General features: G+C 40.9%; 1 long non-coding RNA gene across 3 annotated transcripts; it reads right to left on the bottom strand.

Annotated features, from left to right (window-relative positions):
• Window positions 1-1,496: 1,496 nt before the first annotated feature.
• On the bottom strand, window positions 1,497-2,703 carry LOC134202670 (uncharacterized). Of its 3 annotated transcripts, none has more exons than XR_009977297.1 (3): window positions 2,598-2,612; window positions 2,317-2,519; window positions 1,497-1,705 (listed from the first exon to the last, which is right to left on the bottom strand). It is a non-coding gene; the product is annotated as an uncharacterized LOC134202670 (long non-coding RNA). The 3 variants fall into 3 exon arrangements; XR_009977296.1 differs by lacking the exon at window positions 2,598-2,612 and adding an exon at window positions 2,559-2,573 and having other exon boundaries at window positions 2,317-2,463; XR_009977295.1 differs by having other exon boundaries at window positions 2,317-2,703.
• Between the last annotated feature and the right edge of the window lie 20,414 nt (window positions 2,704-23,117).

Here is a 23,117-nt window from a genome sequence, read left to right on the forward strand (position 1 = left end):
AGTTCAGAAACATTGAATAATTGGTGGCAATATAGTTGCCACTGCCCGTCAAGCGGGATAACATTTGTGGCAATGTAGTTGCCACTGCCCGGCAAGCGGGAAAACAGGCAACAACAAAAATAAATAAAAGATTTTTAAAAATTAGGTTTTACGTAAAACCAGTCAAATCAAGGCACGTTACTTTTTTTGGTGAAGAGTCCTAGTCGGAAAACGCATTATAAGTGAAAAAAAAATTACGCTTTTGCTCCCAAGGGGGGATCCATGGGAAAAACATAATTTCGTCAAAAATCTAAAAACCAAATATACGGAAAGGTAAAGGTAAAGGAGATTCAAAATAATTAATTCCAACGGTAAAAAATATATGTTTGTCGTCTTTTTAACGAATTATAACTGAAAATCCTTCTTCCACTTGAAACTTACGATTTGTTCGTAAAAAAACTGTTCTCAAATTGACATTTCAATTTTTTTATGGCTTAAATTTCATCTGGGGTGTTACTAGGAAGCAAATAAAGCCACTACATGGGAAATAATAAGTAGAGATTTTGTTGATAAATAGAAAAACATATAATTTGTTGGTGGCAATATACAGTCGACTCTCTACATCTCGATGTTCTATATCTCGATATCTCTCCCTATGTCGATGGTTTCCTTAGTCCCTTCGATCTACATACATTTGGGCTTTCTACATCTCGATAACCTCCCTATCTCGATATCTCTCTATCTCGATGGGTTCGGATCATTTTTTGTTCTGGAATCACTCTCCTTATGTCGATATGTTCAAATTTTTAGGCTACTAGACCATCTTTGGACAATAACAAACACATCAACAACAGGAAGCGACATTTGTTTTGTTGTCGTTTTTCATAGCAACGAGCTTTTTTGGATCTAGTACCCTTTTCAATTTTCCTTCCATTTCTCGATCTCTCCCTATCTCGATGGTCCCTTCAATATCGAGATGTGGAGAGGCGACTGTAGTTGCCACTGCATTATAAAGGGTTAAGGACGGCTTGCATTTATTATCAAGATGTATACTTTAATGGAATAAAACCAACTCGACTTGTATAGTATGTGAAGACTTACCACACAAAAATTCTCAAAATAGATTCCTGTTCATATATAACAAACTCATCTTTTTACATCACAACTGCTCAATAAGCAGTTAGCACATCGAGGAAATCAAGAACATCGGTTGCGATGCGACGAACTGCGAATATGCATTGCTGATTGGCGCCACGTTAGCTCAATAAGGAAGCAAGTTATGTTACCGAAAAGATAAATGCAATATAGTTTCAATCTCGAAGCGAACAATTTCAAATGGCGCATTAAGAATCTATTTAGACTGAGTTCCCCAACGAATGTCTCATTGTCTCAACGTATATACTCGACAACTTTCCAAGCTCGATTTTCGACATTTTCAATTCAGATGCATATCCCATTCTTTCCAATGGAAATTATTGTCTTTCACTGGGCAAAAGATATTCGGATAATGGACTAAGTTATTATATTTTACTCAAGGTAACACATTTATTCAAGTAATTGGTACAATGTGATCAATGATTCACTTTTTACCTTGACCTTGAGCGTTCGCCTGTTGTACGGCCGTTCGAACTACTTCTGCTCTTTCCTCTCCCTTGGCATTGGGGTTCGCCTGGACGCCTTGGCGAATAGCGGCCCCATGTTGATCCGATTTGTTTGGCATATTTATCTGAAAATGGAAACGGTTGACGAAATTCCTGAAAGTGATGATTATTCGGGTACACAAATTTTCAAATGTCTAAGGCCGTGCGGTTCCTGCCAGCAAAAAACAGTTCAGATTTGAATATTGAATTCAAGGATGTTATCGATCATTTAATAATTTGCGTTCGATCATTAAGTAGTTTGTCGATAATTCATTCCAAAATCTGAATTTCAATGAATGTTGTATGGGGAATTCTAGTGCGAAGGTTTTTCTACAACTCTGCCTAATGGTTCGTTGTTTGAATTCCACTGGTAACGGAGTTATAGCTATAGTTTCAGTAGCTTAGATTGAATGATAACAAAAATCCAATAATTTTGTTTAAGTTACTACAACTAGTGCTTTAACACCGTTATTAAAGGAATTCAAACAACGAATTGTTAGGCAGAGTTGTAGAAAAACCATCACACTAGAAGTCCACCATACATAACCTTTTGAAGTTCAGCTCCTAAAACGAGTTATTGACAAACTACCAACTAATTCAACGCAAATTACTAAACGATCGATAACATCCTTGCTTGAATTTGATTGAACCTAAACTCAATTAGGTTCTCAAATAATTTTTTTTACCATTTACTTACCGATGCAAAAAGTTCACTGAGAATAACTTCGAATAATAACACTGCTTCTAATTAATTCCACAACGCTAATGTGAATGATGCAATTTTCTGTGTGGTGCTTCCCTTATATAGGAAACGGCCGTTTTAGTTTTGTTTTTGGCTCAGCCACTAAGAATGATAACAGAACAGAATCACGCTAAAGGCGGCTGGGTTCGAACTTACCGCTGTAAATGCATTGTAAAAGAAATATGAATTTGACTTACAAATGTTGCGGTTTATGTTTTTGAAAGTGCGAACTAAACCGAACACTAAGCTAGCAATATTCCAATTGGGCGGGTTGAAGTTGAACAATAAAAGAAGCTATATTGCAGCAGCGCACATAGAGGTGACTGTTGGTTTTTGAGTGAGTCATCGATTATTCTATAGAATTCTCACACAGTTGTGAGAAGTGAACCATTTAAAAACAGCAAAAGGAATTGAAAATATACTGACATGTGTGAGAACGAAACTGGAATTGTGAAATGCAACAAAGTTAGCTCATAGTCAAACAGACGTAACAATCAGCTGCAACCTATCACTCACAGTTGCAATGCAATTATTACTAGTGAGGCTGTCAAACGCTAAAGTTACACCTCCGAAATTTAGTTTCAAGGTGAAGAAGCTCATTTCAATAAAATGGTTTGTAAGTTTCAAAATTGTATTTTTAAAAACAAGCCTTGCCGCAAAAAGGTTAAATCAAAGATTGTTTTCTTAAAACCTCCTAAAGTGTATCGAACAGACGAGTTAAAATTGCCATATAGAAGGAATTAATAACTATCATGTTCCCCTTATCAATTATTGCCGTCAAGTTCGCATCGTGCATATCTATACATAAAGCCAATTCAACTGCGTACACGAGCGAACATGTTCCTGGCGATATTTGTTCGACGTTTTGTATTCGCATCACTAAACGCATCGCTCGAGACGTATCCTTGAATTAGTCATAGCTTTCATATATAAACACGTATACTTTTATTGATAGATGATGTGTTTTGTTTACTTAGTTATATAACTATAGTTAATCCACCTATTCATCGGTAAAGGTACCATTCTCGTACATTATAAAATAATACAGTTCTGGATCAAACATTAGCAAATAACTGAAAAAAGGTTATTGATCTGTGCAAATGAATACTAATCGATCAAAATGATTGTACCTCATGAATGCAATTTTCCTCAGGAACGAACTGAAAGAAAACAGAAGAAGAAAAAACAAGTCTAATGCAAGGTGAATACAACCCTGGTCTAATGCAACTTTAGAGATCGTAGTGTGCTACGCTTGAGGATGATCAAAAAATACCGCATCGTGCTGTTGTGTTGTGCGGTTCTTTCTCTCTTTGCGGAAGGAAGTTTTTAATACTACCCGAAGCTATTTTAATTTCAACAGTGCTTCTCAGCGCTATTTGTACCCACTGATCCCGTTACGATCTTTGCAAAGACCCGTGCCTTCGTTTTACATTGGACCCGTTTGCGGAAGTAAAATTCCGACAAGCGGTGGTAATCCTGCAGGGACACCGTTCTGGGAAAAACCTGTTAGAAGGTCACGTATCCACGCTCAGCAATGAGCATTAATAAAAACAAGAGGAAGGGGGAATCTCTGAATTCTCCACTTCCTCCAAAGAAACAAGGTCAAGTCAAGACCGTCCTGCCCAAGCGCGGAAAAAATAGAAGGAAGCTGGAGACTTCAGATATTCCTTCTAAATCTAACGTTGACATTATTTCTTCTCCTATCGAACTGAGCAATTCGTTCGATTTGATTAATGATGAAATTGAGCAAATCGAATCTACCTTTAGCCCAGGTGATTCGATTCATGCGAAAAAGCAAAGGATTCCGCCAATTGTGGTGAATTGTTTTGGAATGAAATCTTGAGTAACCTACAGGGGATCAAGATTTCATTTCAAATTGCTAGGAAGGGTGACTGCCGCGTTTTGCCGGGATCCTTTGACGATCGCAAACGTCTTCTTCAGTATTTAACTGAGAAGCGCCGTAAATTCTTCACATACGATGACAAAACTGAGCGATTGTTCAAAGTCGTCTTTAAAGGTCTCTCCAGTGATGACAAATCACTGGATGAGATTAAAATTGAAATTTCTCAATTACTTGGATTTTCAACAGTCCATGTAATTAAGATGAAAAATAAATCCCACTCTGGTACTTCCCAGAGGGGCATTTCTCAAGAATTTTATGTACAGGGTGTTCAATAAGTTCGAATACAAATGTTTGATCATTGTGTTTGTAAGCCCAATGTACATATTCTGTATTAGTATTGGTGTCAGCGTTAGCGTTATATATACTAGAGTGGGGCGTCATGGTCATTTTTTCAAATCAATGGTTTTTCGAAGCCATTCTGGGTCCTGAACAACTGTGCAGAATTTGGAACCGATTGGTTGCTTCCTCGCTTTCCGCATCGCGTTTGAAGTTTGTATGGAAATTAGTATGGGAGAACGTATATTTTTACATTTCTACTACTAGAGGGTTCAGTTCATCGTAAACCAAGTGGCACATTGCGTTAAAGTATATCCCAAAGGATGCAGAAACACTTTGCTGAAGAAGGCACGTTGCTGGAACGTCCACGAGAAAAGTTAAAACGTTTCGAAGATTGAGTGTTCAAACCATATGTAAAAAATCGTTTATTCTGTCAGCACTGCCGAACTACGTAGACCAATAATTTAACTGAGGGTTATTTGGAAATAATTAATCTTATAGGGCAGAGGTTCCCAAACTTTTGGATATGCGACCCACCTAGCAGAATCTCATATTGCTTGCGACCCACCAGCACCAGGTATCAAATCCATTGATTTTGTGAAATTGAATAAAAATGAGTTCGCGTTAGATTGGACAAATTATAATAAATCATACAGGAGCTTGGCAGAAGGAAGGTCGTGTGATATGTGCCATCACAAATATTGCCCTCAGCTCGCTTTCAAATCGACTTCTATAAAAACATTCTTCATGCCTGCTGTATCCTAACGGAACTATCAATTCTATACTTTCGCCTCTAATTCTATCATGAACATGTACGTCCAAGTTTGGAAGATGATATTAGCATTTCCATATCATTATAATAAATTGCATTATTTCCCACCATTGTATTTGTCAAAAATCCGCCAATTTTTTGGATTGGATGTGGATTGGATTTGGATAGAATTTGAATTGAATTTGGATTGGATTTGAAATTTAATTTTATTTGGATTTCGATTTGATGAGGATTAGATTTGGATTGGATTTGAATTAGATTTGGAATGGACTTTAAATAGATTTGGATTTGATTCAGATCAGATTTAAATTGGATTAGGATTGGTTTTGGATTGGGTTCGAGGCTTACATTTGGATTGTAAAAGACTTCTTTCTACTTGCCCAAATATCGTATAACAAAAAAGGCCGTTACCCTGTCAGGTTTGTTGTTTTTTAATCTTCCAATCATTAGTTAGATCCTAATTCAAAATATGGAATAGATTTGTGGGAAAAAATAGTAACAAAAGTATGAATAAAGATTTGTCTTTTGCGACCCACCACTGAACAGCCCACGACCCCCCTGGGGGTCGCGACCCACAGTTTGGGAACCTCTGTTATAGGGTTTTAGAGCTCATGGGAACTATCCTGAATCATTTCACAAAGAAAAAAACCGACAAGAAGGAAGATGGGCTTTGCTCTTCGGTAACCATAGGTCGTCCGGTAGTGCTGGCAGAAACATTGATTTCTTGCATATGGTTTGAATAATCAATTTTCGAAACGTAATAACTTTTTTTGTAGAACTTTCAGCTACGTACCTTCTTCGGCAAAGTCTTACGGCATCTTCCAGACTATATGCTAACGTATTGAGTCACGTGATTTATGATAAAATGAAGCCGCTAATAGCAAAAATGTGAAAAAGTAAGTTTTCCCATACTAATCTCCATGTAAATTTAAAACGCGATGTGGCATGCGAGGTCGCAACCAATCGAGCCCATATTTTGCACTGATCTTCAAATTATGACTCGCAACAAATCAAAATTCTTCGTAATTGGTGACTTCAATGCCAAACACCGTTCATGGAATAATGCTCAAAGCAATTCCAACGGCAACATTTTATTTGAAGATTGTTCTGCGGGATATTATACTATTCAATATCCCAATGGCCCAACTTGTTTTTCATCCACTCAAAATCCTTCGACAATTGAATTGGTTTTAACGGATTCAAGTCAGCTGTGTGGCCAATTGGTAACTCATGCTGACTTTGACTCTGATCACCTTCCTGTGACATTTGAAATCTCACAAGAAGCCATTTATAATCCAATTAGCTCTACTTTTAATTATCATAGAGCTGATTGGGATTTATATAAAACGTATATCGATAGGAATTTTGATGTTGATATTCCTCTCGATACCAAAAGTGATATTGATAATGCGCTTGTATCTTTGACAAATTTATTTGTCGAAGCCAAAGGCGTTGCAATTCCTAAATGTGAAATTAAATTCAACTCCATTATTATTGACGACGATCTTCAGCTACTGATCCGTCTTAAAAATGTGAGGCGAAGGCAATACCAAAGAACTCGCGATCCCGCGTTTAAAGTTATTTGGCGAGATTTGCAAAATGAAATTAAAAAACGTTTCGCTATTCTGAGAAATACCAACTTTGAGAATAATGTCTCGAAGTTGGATCCCAGTTCGAAACCCTTTTGGAAATTAACGAAAAATCTTTAAAAAAACCTCAAAAGCCAATTCCAGCGCTTAACGAGGGAAATAAAATTTTATTAACAAATGGCGAAAAGGCTCAAAAACTTGCTCAGCAGTTCGAGAGTGTCCATAATTTTAGTCTAGGTCTCACTAGTCCAATTGAGGATCAGGTTACACGGAGCTTCGAAGACATTCTCAATCAAGATAATGTTTTCGACCCTTCGTTGGGAACTAATTACTAGAAAATTTAAAAATATGAAAGCACCGGGTGATGATGGTATTTTCTACATACTTATCAAAAAACTTCCTGAGAGCTCTTTATCCTTTTTGGTTAATTTATTTAACAAATGTTTTCAATTGGCATACTTCCCAGATAAATGGAAAAACGCCAAAGTTGTTCCAATTTTGAAGCCGGATAAAAATCCAGCTGAGGCTTCTAGTTATCGCCCAATCAGTTTGCTTTCTTCAATAAGCAAACTGTTTGAAAAGATTATTTCGGATAGAATGATGGTCCATATTAATGACAATTCTATTTTTGCAGATGAGCAATTTGGTTGTAACCTGATTGTAATACCTAGCTGTGTATTCATCTTGGTTTTGATGTTTGTGACATTATTTTATGAAGTCAATGTTAAGGTTCCCCAAACACAAGCGACGCGGCTGTTGCGGTTTGTATGGAACCGTGGAGGAAAAGAAGGTAAAATGAACAATTGACTATATTTAGATAAAAACACTAGGGTAAAATGACCTACACTCAAATTAATCTAATGATTATTTTTATGTGCGAAACTCGCATAGAAGTTGAAAATTGATCTGGTTTCCCATTTTAAGTGCAACTTATACGAATTATGTGTAATCGTAATGGATAACATGACCGTCTGCAAGAATTTTATATGCAACGTTCTGATAGTTATTACATGCTGCATATAGAGTTGCTTCTATAAACACAACATAAATTGAAAAAAAAACAAAGCAACGAAACGGAAGTTTGAAAACGATACCAAAGGAAAACCATCTGTTGATATCGATTCGAAGGTATAAGTCAAATTACGTTCATGATACCGCCTAAACAATCATTCCGAATGATTAATAAATATTTGTTTCTTGCAGTTTACAGCTTGATGCCGCAAGACCACCAACAAGACGCTGACGCTCGATTATTCCCCGAAAACGGATACCTAAAACACGTTTTGGCGAGAAGACCACGGATGTGGATACGGAATTCGATGCGGTTAAATTCGATCTCGAAATCAGCAAAGATGAACTGTGACAAAATAAGGATTTGGAGCTGTAATCTGTATTTTTACATGACAACTTTGACCATCCGAAAGCAATTCTTAAGCCTTGAACGCAATGTAACGAATCGGCGTTGAAAACAAATATCTGGGATGTCGATCCCGGCCGTTTCCGTCCGTTCCGCTACATTGCGTAGGAGGCTTATCAATCTAATCCTCCGAATCCTGTTGTTTTCCGTAATCGTTTTATTGGATTACTTTCGAGCTCTACAGATAGTAAATCCACATTATGGCTACTACTGGATTCGCTGCTAGATCCTCACTGTTAAAAGCAGGAACTAATAATATTAGTTATTGTGATATTACCCAGAAATCTGACTGAACCCTTGTCTGAACCTATAAATAAATGTGAATCCATGTGAATAATGACAAAATTACTCTAAAAATATAAACAAAATTGAAAAAAAATGTGCTTTGTATATATATTTTGACCAGTAGCTTCAATATTAAAAATTATATGCATTACTAATTATGACTAACCTTAATTCGTAATGTGTTTTATGTGCGAAATAATGAAAATACATTCGCGACACACATATAATATATAATGATTGAATCGACAAAAATCTAACAGCTCTGCACATAGTTTTTAAGAGCGAAACTCACTGGTCAAATTCTAAGTGCAAAACTAATGTAAATAGGACACAGTTGCCTATAGAGATGAATGACGTTTCGCGCTCGCACACCGATGTGCTATTCGGCATGTGTAAATACATGTTTGTTTTCCTTCTGCTCATAACCTCAAAATTGATTGGGCCATCACAATGATTGCAAAGGAGTCAAAAAATATATGGAAATATACTCATTGCAACCCAAGCTTTGCTGAGTAGCACCATCTAGGAGTGTTTGTTTTCCTTTTATCGCCACTCACACATTCGGACGTAAGAATCTCAATCATTGCGACGTTTTTTCAAGGTCAGTCCTACATTCAACAACAGCAACAGGCAATATATTTCATGCAATTCTTATGGAAATCAATACCACAACAATAGGACCTTAGCACTACCGCAATAATAGGCTCAAAGGATTCAAATTTTTAATGAAAATTGTCGATTTTTCGTAATTTTAAATGGATTTTTTTCAAACAAAAGCTGTTCTAGTCGTTAATTCGATGAGTTTTACCGTATCCACAATTGTTTTTAATGTTATTATATCCAATATGGACTATTTTAACACTACCGCAACATTAGGACATACCACAACGATAGGACGTTTTACCCTATTTGGGCATATCAGACCGCATTAGGGTCTGTTCACAAATTACGTAACGCTTTTGGGGGGAGGGGGGAGGTCCAACTTGCGTTATACTTTGTTACACTAAAAGGTGGGGGAGGGGGTGGGTACTACCAAATGTTATGCATAACGCGAATAAAAATTTATTTGAATGTCTTTTTTTAATAACTGATTGAAGTAATTGCTGTTTATCGTTATCGCATATTAGTCATTATCGAAATCAAGCATGCTGACATAGCAGGACTGATATGCGTAAAAATACCAAGCGAATGTTGTATTTCTCGACACCACAGTTCCGCAAAAACATGTAAATGGTTATGATCGCAAATTCTATTTTCGTTTCTACTAGCTGCATTATTGATATCCTTGATTTTTGATCATGTGCCGTCCCTATTCTAAACAGAGTTCAAAAAATACCAAAACCCAAATGCTTCAGAGAAGGAAAAAAAATCTGCCTTCAACATTTTCACAGTTACGCGTTACATGGGGGAGGGAGGGGGTGCCAAAAGTGTTACTTTTTGTTACGAGGGGGAGGGAGGGGGTCAAAAACTCGGATTTTTGCGTTACGTAATTTGTGAACAGACCCTTACACAATGGTCGGAAGCCGTGATTTGATGAATTAAATTTCGTTGTGCCCAAACGGTCACAATGATCTAAATAGTGTCTGTTTGGGCTTCGATAGCTGATGGATCGCTGGATAGTTCGGTGATGGGCCTAGAATTAAGACACATTTTATCCTGCAATATTAGTGTCAGCATTAAATGAAATTTTCTTCTTGAGAAACGATGATATTGCCAACCTCTTTGAGGAAATGATTCTTAGCAGATTTGACCGCCGCCTCCCACAATCCGCCGAAGTGAGGGGCGCGTGGCGGTATAAATTTCCAAACAATTCCGGTGTTCGCGCATCAATCGAAGATTAATTTGCGGCTGCTATCATCAGTTTTAAGCAGCGTTTAGAGCTCGTGTAGTTCGTTTGCGGCGTCCTTGTAGTTGGAGACATTGTTGGAATGGATCAAGAGCTGGTGTAATTTTATTATACAAGGCCCTAACAAAAGGCTCAATTGGTGATTCTCTGTCCAGACCCCCTTTTATTTGTTGGAAGGTGCTTCTCTTGTTAGAATTTCAGAACAATACGTTCACTTCTGTGCTTTCTTGTCACGCCATCGTTGTCTGTGTTACGGTGTAAGATCTACCACGGTCACATTGTCAGCTACAGGCAAATCCTGACCCAACGAATACCTTCCCCAATGTCCAACTCCGTGGTACTTATAAGGGTGTCACTGAGTCGGGGGCCTCTCGTTAAGTAAGTACTACATCAACACTTCCTTCCCCTCCCCTTATGGTGAAGATGAGCGTGGCCAGTAGTAGTAATCCTCATGCTTTTGTGATTTTCATCTTAGATTGAAATCAAGGACCACACCCACCTTGATTTCTGATAGCAATCTGAATAAGAATTTCAAAAGAAAAACATGAGCATCACTAGTGTCCAATCTACGAAGTACACCGTAACTATGCTATGCTATGTTCTTAGAATTTTACCCATTCTAAAATAGCCGTTGCTGTAGGAGAATTACATTTACAGGCCTAATTGACAGGCTCACCAGGTGAGTTCCTGTTCATCAACTGTAATTCTCGTTAGAAGGTGCTCCGCTGCTTGTATTTCCACAGAAATCATCATCATCGAGTACCGGGTCGATATTATAGTTGTGTTTGGCGCTGAATCCATTTGCATACAAGGCCTAGTTCACGGCATACAAAAACAAGGCACTATCGACACGTACGTAAACATCAATTTTCACTGTAAACCACGGTATACAGAAGACAAGGTAGGCTCGTAAGCAAATTGACACTTCATGAGTGACGCAAATTTTATCGCCACATGTTGGAGTACAAAAGTAGGCATGCTGAAACCATAGAGCATCGTCTCGGTTCAGCTTGTGCGAAGATAGTAGTGACGACATATGTTTACATTCAAACTGAATGTTTATATACGTGCTGAGCCTGCCTTGTTTTTGTATGCCGTGACTGTAAACAATTGACGCTATCGCTGCTCGGGATGAAGCAAGCCAACCCTCTACGATTGAGTTTGGCCTTCTTTTGCACTCTTTCATCTGCGATAGCAATCACGTCACTTTTGAACTGTCATTTTCTTAACGAGCCTACCTTGATTCTGTATACCGTGGCCTAGTTGACAGGCTCACCAGGTGAGTTCCTGTTCAACAAACGATAAATTTGGTTAGAAGGTGCATCGCTTCTTCATGTTTTACAGTGCTACGTACCATTCATTGTCTGGTCTGATTGCCGTTGCCGTCGCTGAATCATTATTATACAAGGCCTAATTGACAGGCTCACCATGTGAGTTTCTGTCCAGAAAACGATTATTTCCGTTAGAAGGTGCTTCGCTGGTTGCTTTCCTTACAGTTCAAGGCTTCAAGGAAATCACCATCATGTCGAAGAAGCAGAAGTTGCTTTTGCGCAACAGGAACAACGTGGTCGAATTTGTCATGCGCATCGAGCAGTACCTGTACAGCACCGTTTAATTCGATCATCAGCAGGTCATCATACGCATGGAAAAGCTCGAGCAGAAGTGGAAGGAATTCGAGGAGGTAATGGGCGACATCGAAGGCTTAGAGGACAACGAAGACAACCTAAAAGAACTAGAGCAAATGCGAGTGGAATTCGAGGAAAAATATTACACGGTAAGGGAGAGTTGGCGAATAAGTTAGCGAGACAGCATGCAACACAAAACACACAACCTAATAACAACACCTCGAATGTACAAGCTGTGGTTCGACTTCCTCAAATCAATCTGCCGGAGTTCAACGGTGATTTTGAAAATTGGTTGCCGATTCACGACACGTTTGTGGCTTCGATTGACTCTTGTGCCGATTTGAGTAATATTCAAAAATTTCACTACTTGCGCGCTTCTCTCAAAAGCGATGCGTTGAAGTTGGTAAATTCTTATACTGTGAGCGATGCTAACTATAGGGTTGCTTGGGATGGTTTGGTGGCTCGTTTCTCAAACTACTACCTTCTCAAGAAACGACATATGAACGCGCTTTTCGAATATTCGAGGAGAGAGAAGGAATCTGCTTTTGCGTTGCATGATCACATCGATTGCATTGAGCGAAACACAAAATTTTTGGATCAACTTAGAGAGAAGACCAACTCGCCGAAATAACGCAGAAGCGGAAAGTCGCACCGGAAAAGGAGCCTACATTTACATCGCTAGTGCAGTTTCTCAAAAAGCAGACTCGAGTTTTGGATGCAGTTTCTGTTAATCAGCATATTTTCGTTCCGACTAAGCCTTTGCCACGTAATAGTTTCAAGCCTCGAATGGCCAAGGTTTCAGTCAACTCGGCGACTGAAAATTTCTCCTCGAACTGTTTTGGCTGCCAAGACATTGGATCTCTCGGTGTCCAGCCTTTGCGGAACTTCCTGTTGATAAACGGCTGCAACTCACCAATTCCAAGCGGTTATGTAGTAATTGCCTGGTAGTGCACTTCCAGTGTTCGTGCAAACAATATTCGGATGGGTTGCGACAGGTGAATCCAAATGCATGGATGAAATAAGCAATGTCAGTTGTCACGTAGCTAGAGTAGAACCGTTCAAGTAAACTATCGAAAAGTTTTGGGCTTTGGAGGAACTTTCGAACAAAACACCATATTCGCAAGAGGAAGAAGACTGTGAGGCGCACTTTACTAGTACGCATACACGAGACGGTCAGGCACGGCAAATGCTGGGTAAAGCGTACCATTGGTACTTCGCGTACCTGAAGGAATAAAATAGACCCCATCTCGCGGTCCTTAGCCTCTTACCCAGCAACTCCTATCCCTACCTCCCCGCGGTGCTGGCCGGGATACGAGCAACCTTAGGGAAGATCGGGTAACCAACCCCGGTGGGAACTATGGTCGTATGCTGACAGGGAAGGGGGGGTTTGCTCCTCTCCGGCGGTGCAAATCGTATCGAGCGTCTGTTCTCCATGTCAGGATCGGCTCACAACAGCGTCTGTTCTCTATGTTAGGGGCGGCTGATTATCGTCCGAGTGCCAGCGAGGGACTCTAAGTGAAACTGTGCACCATGGTCCACCGGAAATAAGGAGGAATGGTCCTCCGGAAATTTAGGGGTTTGGTGTCAGGCCCTGCAAGCCAGCCTTTAAAAAATCATAAGCAACGAACAATCAACAAGAGAGTACGGACCGGAACCATCGGCGAAGACCACTGCGACGAAAAGGGACTAGCGATTGGAAACTCGGTTCGTGGAACTGCAAATCTCTCAACTTCATCGGGAGCACACGCATACTCGCCGATGTGCTCAAGGACCGTGGATTCGGCATCGTAGCGCTGCAGGAGGTTTGTTGGAAGGGATCAATGGTGCGAACGTTTAGAGGTAATCATACCATCTACCAGAGCTGCGGCAGCACACACGAGCTAGGAACAGCATTCATAGTGATGGGCGACATGCAAAGGCGCGTGATCGGGTGGTGGCCGATCAACGAGAGAATGTGCAGGTTGAGGATCAAAGGCCGGTTCTTCAACTTCAGCATAATCAACGTCCATAGCCCACACTCCGGAAGCACTGATGATGATAAGGACGCATTCTACGCGCAGCTGGAACGTGAGTACTGCAGCTACCCAAGCTACGACGTCAAAAATCATCATAGGAGATTTGAACGCTCAGGTTGGCCAAGAGGAGGAGTTTAGACCGACTATTGGAAAGTTCAGCGCTCACCGGCTGACGAACGAAAACGGCCTACGACTGATTGATTTCGCCGCCTCCAAGAATATGGCCATTCGCAGCACCTACTTCCAACACAGCCTCCCGTATCGGTACACCTGGAGATCGCCACTGCAGACAGAATCACAAATCGACCACGTTCTGATTGATGGACGGCACTTCTCCGACATTATCGACGTCAGGACATATCGTGGCGCTAACATCGACTCTGACCACTATCTGGTGATGGTTAAACTGCGCCCAAAACTATCCGTCATCAACAATGTTCGGTACCGACGACCGCCGCGGTACGACCTAGAGCGACTGAAGCAACCTGATGTCGCCATTGCATACGCGCAGCATCTCGAGGCAGCGTTGCCGGAAGAGGGTGAGCTCGATGGGGCCCCTCTTGAGGACTGCTGGAATACAGTCAAAGTAGCCATTAACGACGCAGCGGAGAACAACGTCGGGTATATGGGTCGAAGTCGACGGAACGATTGGTTCGACGAAGAGTGCAGACAGATTCTGGAGGAGAAGGACGCAGCGCGGGCGGTCGCGCTGCAGCAAGGTACCCGGCAGAACGTGGAACGTTATAGACGGAAGCGGAGACAGCAGACCCGCCTTTTTCAGGAGAAGAAACGCCGCCTGGAAGAAGCGGAGTGCGAGGAGATGGAACAGCTGTGCCGTTCTCCAAGATACACGCAAGTTCTATCAGAAGCTCAACGCATCCCGCAAAGGCTTCGTGCCGCGAGCCGAAATGTGCCGGGATAAGGATGGGAGCATCTTGACGGACGAACGTGTGGTGATCGAAAGGTGGAAGCAGCACTACGAGGAACATCTGAATGGCGCTGAGAGTACAGGCAGTGAAAGTCAAGGCAGCGGAGGAGATGACTACGTCAGTTCAGCGGACGATGGAAGCCAACCAGCCCCACCTTGAGGGAAGTTAAGGATGCCATTCAACAGCTAAAGACCAATAAAGCAGCTGGTAAGGATGGTATCGGAGCTGAGCTCATCAAGATGGGCCCGGAAAAGCTGGCCACTTGCCTGCACAAACTGATAGTCAGAATCTGGGAAACCGAACAGCTACCGGAGGAGTGGAAGGAAGGGGTTATATGCCCCATCTACAAGAAAGGCGACAAACTGGAGTGTGAGAACTTTCGAGCGATCACCATCCTTAATGCCGCCTACAAAGTGATATCCCAGATCATCTTCCGTCGTCTGTCACCATTAGTGAACGAGTTCGTGGGAAGTTATCAAGCCGGCTTCGTTGACGGCCGCTCGACAACGGACCAGATCTTTACTGTACGGCAAATCCTTCAAAAATGCCGTGAACACCAGGTCCCAACGCACCATCTGTTCGTTGATTTCAAGGCGGCATACGACAGTATAGACCGCGTAGAGCTATGGAAAATTATGGACGAGAACAGATTCCCTGGAAAGCTTACCAGACTGATCAAAGCAACGGTGGATGGTGTGCAAAACTGTGTGAAGATCTCGGGCGAACACTCCAGTTCTTTCGAATCGCGCCGGGGACTAAGACAAGGTGATGGACTTTCGTGCCTGTTGTTCAACATTGCGCTAGAAGGTGTCATGCGGAGAGCCGGGTGTAACAGCCGGGGTACGATTTTCAACAGATCCAGTCAATTTATTTGCTTCGCGGATGACATGGACATTGTCGGCCGAACATTAGCAAAGGTGGCAGAACTGTACACCCGCCTGAAACGTGAAGCAACAAAAGTTGGACTGGTGGTGAATGCGTCAAAGACAAAGTACATGCTTGTGGGTGGAACCGAGCGCGACAGGGTCCGCCTGGGAAGCAGTGTTACGATAGACGGGGATACCTTCGAGGTGGTCGAGGAATTCGTCTACCTAGGATCCTTGCTAACGGCAGACAACAACGTTAGTCGTGAAATACGAAGGCGCATCATCTGTGGAAGTCGGGCCTACTACGGGCTCCAGAAGAAACTGCGGTCGAAAAAGATTCGCCACCGCACCAAATGCGTCATGTACAAGACGTTAATAAGACCGGGCGGCCTCTACGGACATGAAACAAGGACAATGCTCGAGGAGGACTTGCAAGCACTGGAGTATTCGAGAGACGGGTGCTTAGGACCATCTTTGGCGGTGTACAAGAAGACGGTGTGTGGCGGCGAAGAATGAACCATGAGCTCGCCCAGCTCTACGGCGAACCCAGTATCCAGAAGGTAGCTAAAGCCGGAAGGGTACGATGGGCAGGGCATGTTGCAAGAATGCCGGACAGCAACCCTGCAAAGATGGTGTTCGCTTCCGATCCGGCAGGTACGAGACGACGTGGAGCGCAGCGAGCGAGATGGGCAGACCAGGTGCAGAACGACTTGGCGAGCGTGGGGCGTATTCGAGGATGGAGAGATGCGGCCTCGAACCGTGTATTGTGGCGTCAAATTGTTGATTCAGTGTTATCTGTATAGATGTAGACTAAATAAATGAAAAATGAAATGAACACGAGACGGTACGGGAGGATATACGGTTCGTAACCCTAAACGCATGGATTTCTACGACATGATTGGAGGATCTAAACAAGCTTGGAACAAGACTCTGGTTTGCATAAGCAGTATTCAGACTTCATGCAATAATATTTGAGTTTGGGCCACATGAAGTGTATAGACGAGGCTAGCCATCCGCAATTGGATGAAGGCAAAACTTTCTGTTATCTCCGGCAACACCCGGTGTTTAAGGAGTCAAGTTCGACTACCAAGGTGCGCGTAGTCTTTGATGGGTCTGCTAAAACATCTACTACTTACGATCTCCTTGACTTGATGCTCCGTTTCAGAAAACATGCTGTCGCATTAGTCGCTGATGTCACTAAAATGTACCGACAGATTAGGGTTCATGAAGACGACACACTATTTCAGATAATTGTATGGAGATTTAGCACTGTAAATCCTCTCCAAGTGTACGAGCTCCAAGCAATTACCTATGGTTTAACTCCATCTTCATTCTCTGCCATTTGAGTTTTGAAGCAACTGGCTTTGGACTCGAAGAACAAATGGGATCTTGCTACTTTAGTGGTGCAGGAAGATTTTTAAATGGACGACTTTTCACCCGCAGCTGATTCTGTACACGAAGCTATCGACCTTCAAGAAGAAGTGCAAACACTGATGTCGCAAGGAGGTCTCGAGTTGCGGAAATGGTGCTCCAACAAGGTGGATGTTCTGCGTAAGATTCCCAAGGAACTATTCGGAGGAGAGGCAACATTGCACTTCGACGATCTACAAAAAATAAAAACGTTTGGAGTAGGTTGGGAGACATGACCAGGACAGACCAGACGAAACGTAAAACTTTCTCGACGATTGCGAAGCTGTACGATGGGTTTGGTGTCAACAGTCGTGGCATGGGCCAAAATTCGTATGCAGCAGCTTTGGATTGCGAATTCAGGATGGGACAATCAACTACAGAATGACGTTATGGTGAAATGGGAGGAATTTTCTTCGCAATTACAATGCCTAAAAGAATACAAGGTTCCACGTGTTCACGGATGCGTCAGAAGTAGGATGATTTTGGACAGACTCGACTGTAACTCTGCACTGGATTGAAGCAACACCAAATTCATGGCAAAATTTCATCGGCAACCGTACGGCAGAAATCCAGCAACTAACGCATGGCCTTTCTTGGAACCACGTAAGCGGAAACGAAAATCCAGCGGAACACGTTTCGCGGGGAATGCTTCCCAAGGAATTGATCGCAAACACTATTTGGCGGTGTGGACCATCTTGGCTATCACGAGGAAAAGACGACTGGCCTAAGAAGTCAAACGTAGTTCCACCCGACGATATTCTAGAGCAACGAAAATCGGTTTTTGTGGCACAAACAGGATCGGACTATAATATTGGTGGTGGCTGGCCCAATTATTACTTCCGGTCTTTTACTATACTTAGTATAGTAATAGTCAAGCATTCGTTCTACATATTACTAATATGGGGGTAAGCGTGGTCAATTGTTATAGAATTTAAAAAGAAAACGAATGCTAAGACCAAGTGCCACCGGTTGACTCCAAGCGGGCCAGTGTAATGTGGGTAGTTAGGGTTTGACAAAATTAACTAATAATATAACTTATTTTACCACGCACAATTTTAGGATTGTTTCTACGCATCATATTATTAGCAGGTTTGTTTTCAGTATTACTTAGCGCAAGAGAGGGTTTAAACTCTGCGTGACATTGCATTTATTCCCCGATTCAGTGAGTAATGGTAGTTTCGGGGCGGTAAGGGTATCATTTTGATTATCAAAGTTGATTTGAATTATTTTCCACTGATGATGCTAAACTGATAAGCGGAAACAACATCTGTCTCCCTCTATTTTAGTCACGATCTTTCGGTGTCATAAGTGATCAGCACTCATAATATTACTTAATGTGGAGGGCACGCATGGAACATATTTTTGACGCGTGTCAGCCGGCTGACTCGGGATCGATAAGGAGTTTTTTAGGTTTGGTGTGGTTGTTTTGGTTCAGTTTGATTAGTTATATACTTAGACAGCAAATGATAGGGAGCTTGTTTTTCAGCATGACGCGACGCAGGAGATATATTATTTTGTTTAGTTGTATGATTCAAATCTTCATTGTTTTATTCATTAAATAAATAGGAGCAATGTAGCAATGTGATGTACACTTGAGATTCGAAACGGGTAGAACTGGGATTAAAAATCATATATTCTAATAGTAGTGAAAGAAGTCGGTTCAAAATACCTACCTTTATACAATGCATATATTCTCCATTTAATATCGTAAAAACGGTCTAAAGAACAATCACTAATTCTTTGGGGCCAATGATGGAGGCCCCCTCATTATTTTTTGTTACAGACGACCGGCTTTTGAAGAACAGCAACATCCAACATGGAGTTACAGTTGACAGAGTGCAATGGAGTTGAACTCATGGATCTAAGAGATAATCGTTATTCGTCTACGTGGAGTTACTATACTAATCATAAAATCATTGTCTCGTTTCAGCAATCCTAAATCTTCTCAACTACATTTCCCTTTCCTATCAACTCTCTTTTCTTTTAATGTATCCGATACTTGTGGGACTGGTTGAACCCAGCGCCTGCTTGTGGTTGGAAGCCGGTGTACTATACGGTCTAGCGCATGATAACGGTGAAGGCTTGGTAGGTCTTCACCTAACTTAAGTGTAGATGGGCGAACGCTGTTGGCCAGGGTGAAGGCTGATAAATTACAATTACAATTACAAACAGGATCGGACTATAATATTCTGTTCTACCGATACTCTTCTTTCCAAAGACTGGTTCGAATAACAGCTCTACTTCTTCGCTTCAAAAACCAATGTCAATGAAAACTCGCTCCTAGAAGACACATCCACGTTTGTAGATGGAAGAGCTGCTGTAGGTTTTGGAAGGGCCAGGAATTCCAGCTCATTGGCAAATGCTTTGTTCTTCGAAAGGATGGTAGACACTATAAAACGTGTAACCGTCACAGTAGCTTCACCAATACCAGTGATAGGAATGTCGATTCTTTCGGAACGCAGGCAGAGGCGGCGGGAAAGTTTCTTGGACATGAAATTTGATTGTGAGCCGGAAACGATCATAGCTCGGGCGGAGTGCAGCTTCCCGAAGCGATATTTGATCCAGAGTGCTGGAGGATGAGCTGGAACACTTTTTTCCACTGACGGATTCGCCGATCCTTTTGGATTGTCTTGATGCACGGTAGCTTGACTGGCTTGCTGCACTACAGGATTGGGAATAGGCTTACTTTGGTTGTGCGCTTGGCGCAGCAAAGAATGGTGCCGCTCATGGTAATGGCGGCAAGTGTGCTTCGAATCACAATTTCGTCCAACGTGAGAAGATTTGAAGTAATTCCAACAAAGTCGGTTCTCGATAATGACGGAATGACGGACACCGAAACTACAAATGCTTCTCGGAGCACACGATGCACGTAGGAGAATTGGGACGAGCATTCGACGAAGTTGCGGTATTGACAACCGCTCTTGATGAACAGGATTTCTTCAACGATTGAGGGCCGCCTATCTTGGCCGACACAGTTTGAGATCTATGTTGAATTTCGGAAGACTCTGTTTGCAGGATGCGCACCCGTTGGTATAAAAACTCAATACGCGCGTCATATCCAATTTCTTTTGCACCAGCTGCATGCTCTTCCCAAGCTCGGAGGGTTGCTGGGTCAATTTTATACATACAAACCAGCGGGGTATCCCATGCATCGATAGTGTCGGTCCTCCACCGTCATTTGTCGTTCGTGTACACGTGACCGCATGCGTAGATCAATCAAACTCATCAAATGCTTTAGCCAAGCAAGCCTTTGACACAGCAGAGTGTGATTGATTCACACTCTACCGTGGGGCACCTTAGTATATGAAAAGTCATTAGAAAATAGGAATCGAATGTAAATAAAACGTTTGTCATTGACACACGTGCATTAAGGCTTTTACTTTTGAAGTGTTTCACATTTACTCATTAAAAACTACGAAAAACATGATAAAATCTCGGGTACTTATTCAAAAGGACGTATGTGGTTTTGTAAACAAAGATTGAAACGTTGATTTGTCCAATCTAATTGCGCGCTCACACAAACCTTCAACACCGACAGGTAGAGAAAGGCTATTTAAAAAAAAAATAAACAAATCCTTCAAAAATACAAAGCGTTTTCGAAGACTTTCTTTCTCTGATTGTTTTGGGTACGCTTCGATAAAGTTTATCCACGCAAAAATCAAGTACAGAAATAGATTTGGCATTGAAACTCAAACATAACTTCAGGGCTCGTATATCAACCTCAACCGCGAAGCAAAATCACATCCCATCTCATCGTGACTGACTGTGACTCGTGAAGAATTTCTAAACACACCCAACTCTTCGAAGACACCCAAAGTAGCGCTGGATCAGTTCCAACCCGCTGAATCCAAACATCGTTTCCATTGTCGACTGTTTGAGCGGTACCCACCACCATAACTTATGAGACAACAAAACTTTGCTAAAATTGTAAACAGAATGGCTCGACAATCAGTCGGTGTGGGACGCGCTGCCATTCCAAATTCCTCCAATATGCTACGGCGAGGCGAGACACGGAGATGATGGTTGGTGACGTTACCTACATTCTCATTCCCATGGAAAAGGGCTCATGGAAATTCACCGTCATCGCATCGTCTCATCCCGCCCCCGTGCCTCCGGTTCCAATGGACAGGATGTTTTGAGAACGGCGTCAAACATTCTCACGATGATAGGCCGTGGATGGTGGAGACGATGGCGATGAAAGAAGACGAAATTGTTTATGACAGCAACCAACAACACCGAACCGGCAACTGTTTCCGATTGAGTGAATCGTCGTTCCCTGTTCCCGATTGCGCCCTGCCCATGACAATATGCACAAAGGGTATCCAATTAGTATAAACCAATAGATGGAACATTCAGATTAAAAATCATGCGTTGCACTTATCACCTTTTTTTTTCAAAACTGCACATTTTTTGGGGATGGGATTTGAATTCACTTCTTTTGCATCCTCCTATACTTTTAGACCCTGGTCGAGAAAATGTTCAACCTGAAAAAATCCTAGTCCGGACCGGGAATCGAATCCAGTCAACTTCGATCAACAATGTTTTGTTTTGTAGTCGCGCATCGACGGCATGGCACACAATTTGATTAAAAACACGTTCTTTGTATGTTATTTAATGAATATCCCTAAACTAAACAGTTTTTCAGTAGTTAATACTAAAACGACAAATCGCCAAGCAATACTCAATGCTTTATACATTTTAAAAGCAATGTGATCTACATATATGTATTAATCAATTATAGCAGTGATTAATTGTTTATTTTTCCACAAAATCAATATAATTCATGAATAATGTTCTAGAAGTGAATATTTAAAAAAAAACTGAGTCAAAATATTTTTCTATAAAATTAGGTATTTTTTTAATATGAAGATTTCTACATAAAAAGAATCTAGTTTTATTGGTTTTCTAAGAAAATTGGCCACTTTACAATAACTTTTGAATTTGCAGAAGTTTTCATAAAATAAATTTAGCTTCAAATCAATCATTTTGATGAATAAATTACAAATTGCAATTTTTTGTTTTTTTCGAATTTCGAAAGAAATTTTCTTCGAATTTCAAAAGAAATTCTCTTCGAATTGTGAAAGAAATTCTCTTAGAATTTCGAAAAAAAAGTCTTTGAATTTCGAAAGAAATTCTCTTCGAATTTCGAAAGAAATTCACTTCGAATTTAGAGAAAAATTCTCTTCGAATTTTGAAAGAAAATCTCTTCGATTTTCGAAAGAAATTCTTCGAATTTCGACAGAAATTCTCTTCAAATTGCGAAAGAAATTCTCTTCGGATTGTGAAAGAATCTCTCTTCGAATTTCGAAAGAATTTCTTTTCGAATTTCGAAAGAAATTCCCTTCGAATTTTGAAAGAAATTATCTTCGAATATCGAAAGAAATTCTCTTCGAATTTCAAAAAAAATTCTCTTTGAATTTCGAAAGATTTTTTCTTCGAATTTATAAAGAAATTTTCTTCGAATTTCGAAAGAAATTCTTTCCAAATTTTGAAAAAAAATTCTCTTTGAATTTCTAAAGAAATTCTCTTAGAAATTCGAAAGAAATTTTCTTCGAATTTCGAAAGAAACTTTCTTCGAATTTCGAAAGAAATTTTCTTCAAATTTTGAAAGAAATTCTCTTCGGATTTCGAAAAAAAATCTCTTCGGATTTCGAAAAAAATTCTCTTCGAATTTCGAAAGAAGTTCTCTTCGAATTTCGAAAGAAATTCTCTTCGAAATTTCGAAACAAATTCTCTTCGAATTTCGATACAAATTCTCTTCGAATTCCGAAATAAATTCTCTTCGAATTTCGAAAGAAATTTTCTTCGAATTTCGAAAGAAAC

This window comes from Armigeres subalbatus, unplaced genomic scaffold (assembly GCF_024139115.2).
Source record: "Armigeres subalbatus isolate Guangzhou_Male unplaced genomic scaffold, GZ_Asu_2 Contig1343, whole genome shotgun sequence".
In the NCBI taxonomy this organism is placed as follows: Eukaryota; Metazoa; Arthropoda; class Insecta; order Diptera; family Culicidae; genus Armigeres; species Armigeres subalbatus.